This window comes from Eublepharis macularius, chromosome 12 (genome assembly GCF_028583425.1).
Source record: "Eublepharis macularius isolate TG4126 chromosome 12, MPM_Emac_v1.0, whole genome shotgun sequence".
Lineage (NCBI taxonomy): Eukaryota > Metazoa > Chordata > Lepidosauria > Squamata > Eublepharidae > Eublepharis > Eublepharis macularius.
Window position 1 is genome coordinate 55,790,685 of NC_072801.1, and position 7,474 is coordinate 55,798,158.

General features: G+C 52.2%; 1 long non-coding RNA gene across 1 annotated transcript; it reads left to right on the forward strand.

The window, feature by feature from the left end:
• Positions 1 to 3,948: 3,948 nt before the first annotated feature.
• LOC129340710 (uncharacterized) lies at positions 3,949 to 5,117 on the forward strand. Its single transcript, XR_008598046.1, has 3 exons — positions 3,949 to 4,209; positions 4,530 to 4,581; positions 4,940 to 5,117. It is a non-coding gene; the product is annotated as an uncharacterized LOC129340710 (long non-coding RNA).
• The last annotated feature ends 2,357 nt before the right edge of the window (positions 5,118 to 7,474 follow it).

The window sequence follows — 7,474 nt, forward strand, 5'->3', positions numbered from 1 at the left end:
CTGGTCAAGCATTTCCAATGAACAGCTGAATGCCTGCTCCCAGAAATGCTGAATGAAGCCATCTCCTCTGTGCCAGAAAGGTCTTATGGTTTGAAGGAATTGTTTGAATCCTGGTGGCTGATTGGAATGGACTGTAAAGGATAGAGCACCATGGAAGGATTCCATATCTGAAACCCTGTGGATAGAGATTGACTCAAAGTCCCAGTGTGATGTAACAATCCACACTTTACCCAGAGGGGGCAATAAAATAAAGTGTGCTACATATAGAAGTATTCTTAAAGACATCATGGCAGGAGGTTCTCCGTATATATAGCATACGTTGACTTTTCTGTCCATGAGAACTGGATACATTTCCCACCGCAATAAAGTCAAGTCTGTAATCTCTTCCACGTAAGCTTGTTTTGGTAATCTGAACACAAATGCAGAACAAATGCTATTCTCAGAGAGTATTGGTTTTATTGTCTGAAGAAACTTTTCTCCATTGTCATCATCTGTAGCCAGAAGCCCAATCCAAGTCCATCCAAAATGCTGAAGTAAGCGTACAACTCCCCTGTATTGATAGGTTTCATTGGGGACCATCTGGTACAAGAAAGGAAATTGCATTTTGTCACCCTGTGCTGGGGAAAATGATCCATAAGTGAGCTGAAAAATATTGCATTGTTATGTTTCAAATAGATTACATTGAAATGTTAAATTATGTGCCTGAAGTATGAAGTCTTCCTGCCTCCATGTTCATAGGTTACCTGTGAAAACTTGTAAATGTTGAAAACGGTGGCCATATTGGCTGAGGTTTCAGACAAAAGTCCTCCTATGACAGCTATAAATTTCTCCTGGATATCACAGCTGAAATTGGGAACCAGCCTCTTTTGTTTGGAAAGTAGGCTGAGGGTGGCCTTATAAGTCATCCTCCCAAAATTATAGCTGTTGAGGATGAAGAACCCCAAAGTGATGTTTGGTAAGAAGTTGGAATTCTCATTCAGTTCCTTTACAGCGAATGCCAAGGCCAAGATGTGCTGGTAGTATTTTGTTACTGAACTGCAAAAAGGATATTTAATAAAGCAACAAAAATTGAATTTTACTGTTCAACCTCTCAGTTGAACTTTAAATTTATGAATTAGTTCCTATAGCTGTACTCTAACAAGTGCTCGGCTTATATAAATACAAATGTGTAGCTTTATTGAACACCAGAGAAAACTGTGACAGCAGAATTATAAAGAATTTGAAAGACATTGAAGAAAGCAGATTTGTTTTTCAATTTTTTTCTGCCTTGACTGTAACTAAGGATTTCACACATGCTGAATAATAAACTGTTGACCCACTTTGCTACTTTGCATGAAAGAGGAAAATACACTTGCAAATGTTTACTCACACACATTGAAAGTGGGTTGAATTGCATTATTCAGCATGTGTGAAAGCAACACTGTCACCAGATGTGGTCCCTGTCATTTTTGTTGCTACTTTAACAATGCAGATTTACTCTAGTCTTAGCCATTTAAATCAATGGGCTTACTTACACCAGGGTAACTCTACTTAGGATTGCACTGTAATTGGTTCTTTGATTTCTTTCCATTTAATTTAATTTAACAAAGTTTTAGAAATTATATGGGCCTACACACCTGTGTCAGAATGAACATTAAATGCCAGGATTAGAGATGGGCACGAACAGCAATACGAACTAAAAAAAGCCACAAATAGCCCAATCAGCTGTTCATGAACAAGCTGTTCGTGAGGCTCCATTCTAAATGAACAGGTGGTCATTGCAAGCCTTGTTCATTGCTGTTCGTTGCTGTTCATCAAGCCAGACAATCTGGTACCTGCAATCAATTCCCTTGACAACCGGAGTCAGGAACTGCCTGAACTCTGTCTGAACTCCTGCTGTTGCCCTGGAAACCCCAATCTAAGCCTCATTTAGCTTGATAAGCAGGTATTCCTTTCAAGTGTAGAGCTCCAAATTTGTTACAAGGAAGCAAAGAGCAGGGGAGAGGGGTCTCCCAGCTCTGGTTTTGCAGACAGTGAGGGAGAGACAGTTGCTGTTGGCATTTTGAGAGAGAGACAGGGAGAGTTCATTGGAGCTTGAATTTTCTTTGTGTGTGGTGGGATAGGGATCTACCTCTTCAAGTTCCAGGGCTGCTGCCAGGATCTGGGGCCAAGATATTATTTAATATTGGTACTTTTCCTGCTGCCTGCTCAGGTAGGGTTTCTGGGAGTGGTGTGGAAGGGGTCTTGATGGCTGGAGGAGACCCTGCTGACTCCCACGAACAATGAACAATGAACATGTTCGTGAACAGGTCATGTTTGTCAATGTTCATTGTTCGTTTTTCGTGGATGGCAACAAACAACGAACACTGTGTTTGTTTATTTTTCTGTCTGTGCCCATGTCTAGACAGGATTACCAACTGCTGCATCCAGAGAGAGGAAGATAAAGGGTTAAAACAACAACCTGAAGGGAGGATGATTGGCATACTGCCCTCCCCCCCAAAAAAAGAATTGGCCAGCAAGAAGGTAACAAATTGCAGCGTTGTGTCCTGAAAGAGTGTTAGGAGGGAGCGGAAGCTTGGAATCTCTCCAGGGAGAGTCAATTTGAGATTCCTCTGTGTGAAGAAAAGGAGGGAAAAGGTTTTCTCTTACTGTCTCAGTTTATGATTGATGAAAAGCATTTAAGTGAAGAACTAAAGTGAGAAAGCCAGTACTACTATTACTTGTAAAAGCTAGAACTGGGAGTGAGGTTGGCAGAGGAAGTGGGTAGTAAAAGGAGACTCTCTTTCAGCCAAAAGACCTAGGCTATGTCTTTAGTGAAAGACTAATTCCTGTCCAATGTCTGGAAAGGTATTTTTTTTAATCTGTAGAGTACCCTGGATCTGCAGTAAAAGGAAAAGAGTGCTGTGAAAAGGTCTCTGAGCTTAAGCTATGAAGTAAAAGCAGCGAAGGAACTTTATATTAAATTGTCTGGATCTACCAACCTCTCACATTTAAGAGCTGTAAATATTTGAAACTAAGCTTTAAGAAGATTATTATGCCTTATGCTAGTGAAGTGTTCTGATCAACAAACTAAACTTAACTCAATTTTCCTTTCCCTGTCTATCTTCATACCAACTCTGCCTGTTGAATAAATCTGCTGTTATCTTTTTGACCTTTTCTTAGCGTCTAGTGCCATTTCATTTTAAAGGCTCTTGGGCTTTTGCTTTTCCTTTACTTAAATTTGCGCTGGGTAATACACGAACTATATATACGTGCTTGAAGTGTGAGACAACAGGAATTCTAAGTTTCACCCAAATACATGCTATCAATGGCTTCTCAACCACAGTAAACAACCTTGTTTTGGAATGGAAATCTACCTCACAATGGGGGAGGAGCACAGACGGCTAGAGCCAGGCCAGAGTCAGGCAGTGTATGCTATAACATCATTTTACTTCACTTATATATGATTTTTTTTCTCAGTCTGATTCAAAGTTATATTCTTGTAAGCCCACTAGAGGATTTATAAAGGAGTAACTGAACTTGGCTTTGTATGGATAGATAATATTTCTGCACACACACACGTCATTTATTTGGAATGGATTCAGAAATTAAATTTAAAAAGTATACTTTTAAAATAGGAGTTATGAATGAGGAAAGAAAAACTGGCAAATGAAGTCTTGCAGGTTACTTTCTTACAGTAATCTCATTCATCTGATGAAGGGAGCTGGGCAGCCCAATCCTAAGAAGGGCACGGAAAGTGAACAGGAACCGAACTAAGGCTTGCGAGGGCGCATCTAGCCCGTACGCCCGCGTAAGTGGCCTTCCGCCCGCGCTGGGACGCGGCGCTGGCCCGCCGGCGGGCCAGCACCGGTGCAAGCCACAGGCGCCCGGGCGGCGGCGCAGAAGTGGCGTAGAGCCCTACGCCGACGCAGGGGGGGGCGGGGAGCAAGGCGGGGTCGGAGTTAGTCCGCTCCCTAAGCTCCTCCAGAAGCGGGAACGCCCACAGCGGCGCAAAAAAGCTACGCCACGGAAAAAGAAGGCGTAGCCCATAGGCGTCCATGGAACGGCGAAAAATCAGCCCCCTCTCTGAGCGCCTCGCCCCGCCCCTATGGCCCGAAGGAGCATAGGATGAGAACTATCCCGGGGACCAATCAGCGTGCGCGCCCGGCATGGACGAGCCCCCCTCTCTGCACCCAATCACCTGCGACCGCGTCCTACAAAACATCCGGCCAGCACCGCCCAAACCCCCAGGTAAGTGAGCACTCGGCCGGAGGCTCTGCCCGTCTGCTGAGTGGCATTGCCCCTTTGAAAACCGAAACGGGCTGAGGGCATTCACATTGGCAGGCGCAGAATGCACTCAGGGGACTTTGCGAAAAACTGGGGGAACTTCGCATAAAGGGGAAGAGGTGCCTAACTGCCTAACTCTCTTTCTACCGTGATAGAAAGAATGACTCCACAGCTAACTGATGCATGCTAGTTGCTTCTAACTAAGCACAAACAAACTAACCCTTCCGTGGCAGAAGGGAATGACACTTTGCAAATTAACCGCATGCTCTCCCGTTTCCTTGCAGGTGCCCTGACTCTTGCGCTCCCACCTGGTGATGACCGACAGAGCGCTGACAGGTAAGGAGGAGGTGGGGGGGCATTCCGCAGATTAGTGCAAACCGCCCATTCACCTGAACCCACCCGCTCACTTGCCGCTTTGGGTGAGGCCCAGCAGGGGTGGGGGGCAACCATGCCCGCCCCTGGCTGCCTCAGAGGCAGGCGCCTCGAAAACCACATGTGGCCAGGTGTTTGTTGTGACCAGCTCATTCTCTCCCTTAAAGGTAAAGGCTTGCCAAGGCCGAGTGCATCCTCACCAGACCGTCATGCATCAGCTGCTGCCCTCGACCATGTGCAACCCCCCCCCGGATGGCGGAGTGTGGGGCTTGCCTTGCCAGTGGAACGAGGCAAAGCCCACACGTGTCTTTTTCCCCCACAGGCACGTCCAGGGCATGGCTGCTCCCCCGCGCCCCGCCCTCCCCAAACATCTCTGACGGACGGTTGGCTGCAGCCCAGGAAGCACCGTCGCGCCGCGGCCTGCATCCCAGCCCCGCCCCTCCGAGCGGGAAGGAGGGCTGTGTGGAATGCTCCGGCTCCCTCGCCAGCCTAAACGCAAGCCCGCTCTTTCCAGTGCAATAAAACGAGATGTACAACAACTGTTTTCTGTGTCTGCGAGTCTGACTTCGTCCTCCGCCCCTCCCCCAACACTCCCGTCACATCTCCCCACCTGCACATTGCCACAAATGTATCCGACACACCCCGTCTTGCCTCCCCGCCCCCTCCCTCCTCCTCCCCCCCTCCTCCTCTGTATTTGACCAGTGTCTGTACCACCCATCTGCTGAAGAGAACTTGATTCTCAGAAGCCTATGCCACAATAAAATTGGATAGTTTTAAAGGTGCTATGGGACCCTTTTTGAATTCGCTACCACAGGCTAACACGGCTAACTCCCCTGCATCTATGGCCAGGTAGAGGGTTGGGGCGGGGCATGTGAGCGGGGAGGGGGATCAATCCCCGGTGGGGAGAATAGCTGGCACCCGATAAGCAAGGGAGAGGGTGGTGCGAGCTGCCGCTGCAAGGGAGCGGGAGATGGCAGGGGAAACGGTCCACTCGCGGGAATCCTAGCCCCCACCAATGGAGAATCCAGGGTGGTGGCAGGCGGATGCCATATCCCGGGCAGGAGGTCTCGCGCGCCTGGGGAGGGTCGCCCCCATCGCAGCCGCAGCCCCAGCAACACAGTCCCATGAGCGGCCGCCTCCCAGAGTGGGTCCAGCCCCTCGGGCGTCTGCAGCAGCCCCATTGGTCATTCCACCCCAGGGCGTCCTGCCTCGCATCCAATCCCGTGGAGCAGTTGCCAGCCTCCCACGCCAACAGGCCATGGTTGTTGGGAGGGGTGGGGTGTGTCCGAGGCTGCGCGTGGCTCCGCCCTGGCTCGGCGCCGTCTCCTGCGTTCAGCAATTGTGGCCACTCGCGTTGCCCTGCCGGGGGGGGGAACCACTCCGAGGCTGCCAGCCCCGCCAATCCTGCAGGGAAGGCCGCTGGCCCCGCCCACAGGGGCAGTGGAAGAGCGCATCAGCTGCGCAAAGTGGCTAAAATGCGGGAGCCCGAGGCCTCCCGGCTGGCTGCCACAGCGTGCCCCTTCCCCGGCCGGGCCATGCAGGCTGGGTGGCCACCCCAGGCCCGGGAGGGCCCCCTGATGGCAGGTTGCGTGACTGCCCCAGCTCAGGGCGGCATGCCAGGCAGGGCAGGTGCGTTAGGGCAATATGGAAGACATGCCAGAGCGGCCCCTGGCCAGTCCTTGTGCATCCTAAGCCCCCCCCCCCTTGGAAGGGATGCGCTGTCACCGCGGGCCTGGTCATGCACTCATGGTGCCAGGGCAGGATATGGCTGGCAGTTCACCAAACTATCGCAGGCAGACACGGGTCCATGTGTAGATGAGCTTTATTCCCAGTCCCACGGCGCAACGTACAGCCAGGCCCAAGGGTTCACGTCCCGCAAGGATGCACTTGAGCAGCACAGCATCCCCGCAAGGGAAGAGGGCCCTGGGGCCATAGGAAGCCAACCACCACGGCCCCCTCCCCTCCAACCCACAGGTCTGAGACGGGGGGGGGGGGGCCTGTGCTGAACCTATCCATGAACTATGCAGCTGCCAGACAGAAGATAGGGAATTGTTACATCTCAGACCCTCCAAGGTCATGCCGGCGGGCGGTGTAGTTCGGTGGGCAGCACAGAAACACTATACCCACAGCGGTCCCGGCTGCATGGAGGGCGACGGGTGGCGGGAGCAGTGGGCGGCCAGGCTCGGGGCCCAGCTCATTGCCAAGGCTGCCGGGAATGACCTCCTGGCAGATGAGGGTGCAATGACTGCACGGCCAGTTTACCTGGAGGAGCTCTTCCCTGGCCGTGCGGAGGAGGCCCACCTCATACGAGCGTGGCTAGACACGGCGCTGTGCGAGGTGGAGCATGACCTCCTGGAAGAGGAGGTGGCTGCGGGCCCCGCGCGCAGTAAGTCAGGGTCCTCGGCGCCATCCAGGGAGCCTCCTCCGCTGCCACAGAGGGCAGGCCATAAGGGCCCGGAGGCGTCCCAGCCACTTCCGTCGAGGCGCAGGTTGCAGGTGCTTGCAGCAGATGCCGGGCTGCCACCAACGGGTGCCCCCCCTCCCTCTCTCCCCCCTCTGCAGGGACCATCAATGACAGGTGGATGGCTGCCATGGACCGGGTTCACGGGGCATTCCAGCAGGCGCGGGCAGCGGCACCATGTGAGTCTCGCCAACAGGAGGGGCACGGGCATGTGGGGTGGGGCGGCCTGCGGCCGCGACAACAACCCCAGAGCCCACAGGGGCCCTGACGCTCCCATCCCCCACCTCTTGCCCCCACAGCGGCGCCCGCCCGGAGCCCCTCGCCAGATGAGGAGGAACTTGGGAGGGGCTTCACCGCCTGGTCTCCACCCCGCTACCCGCCACCCGCTGAAGACCC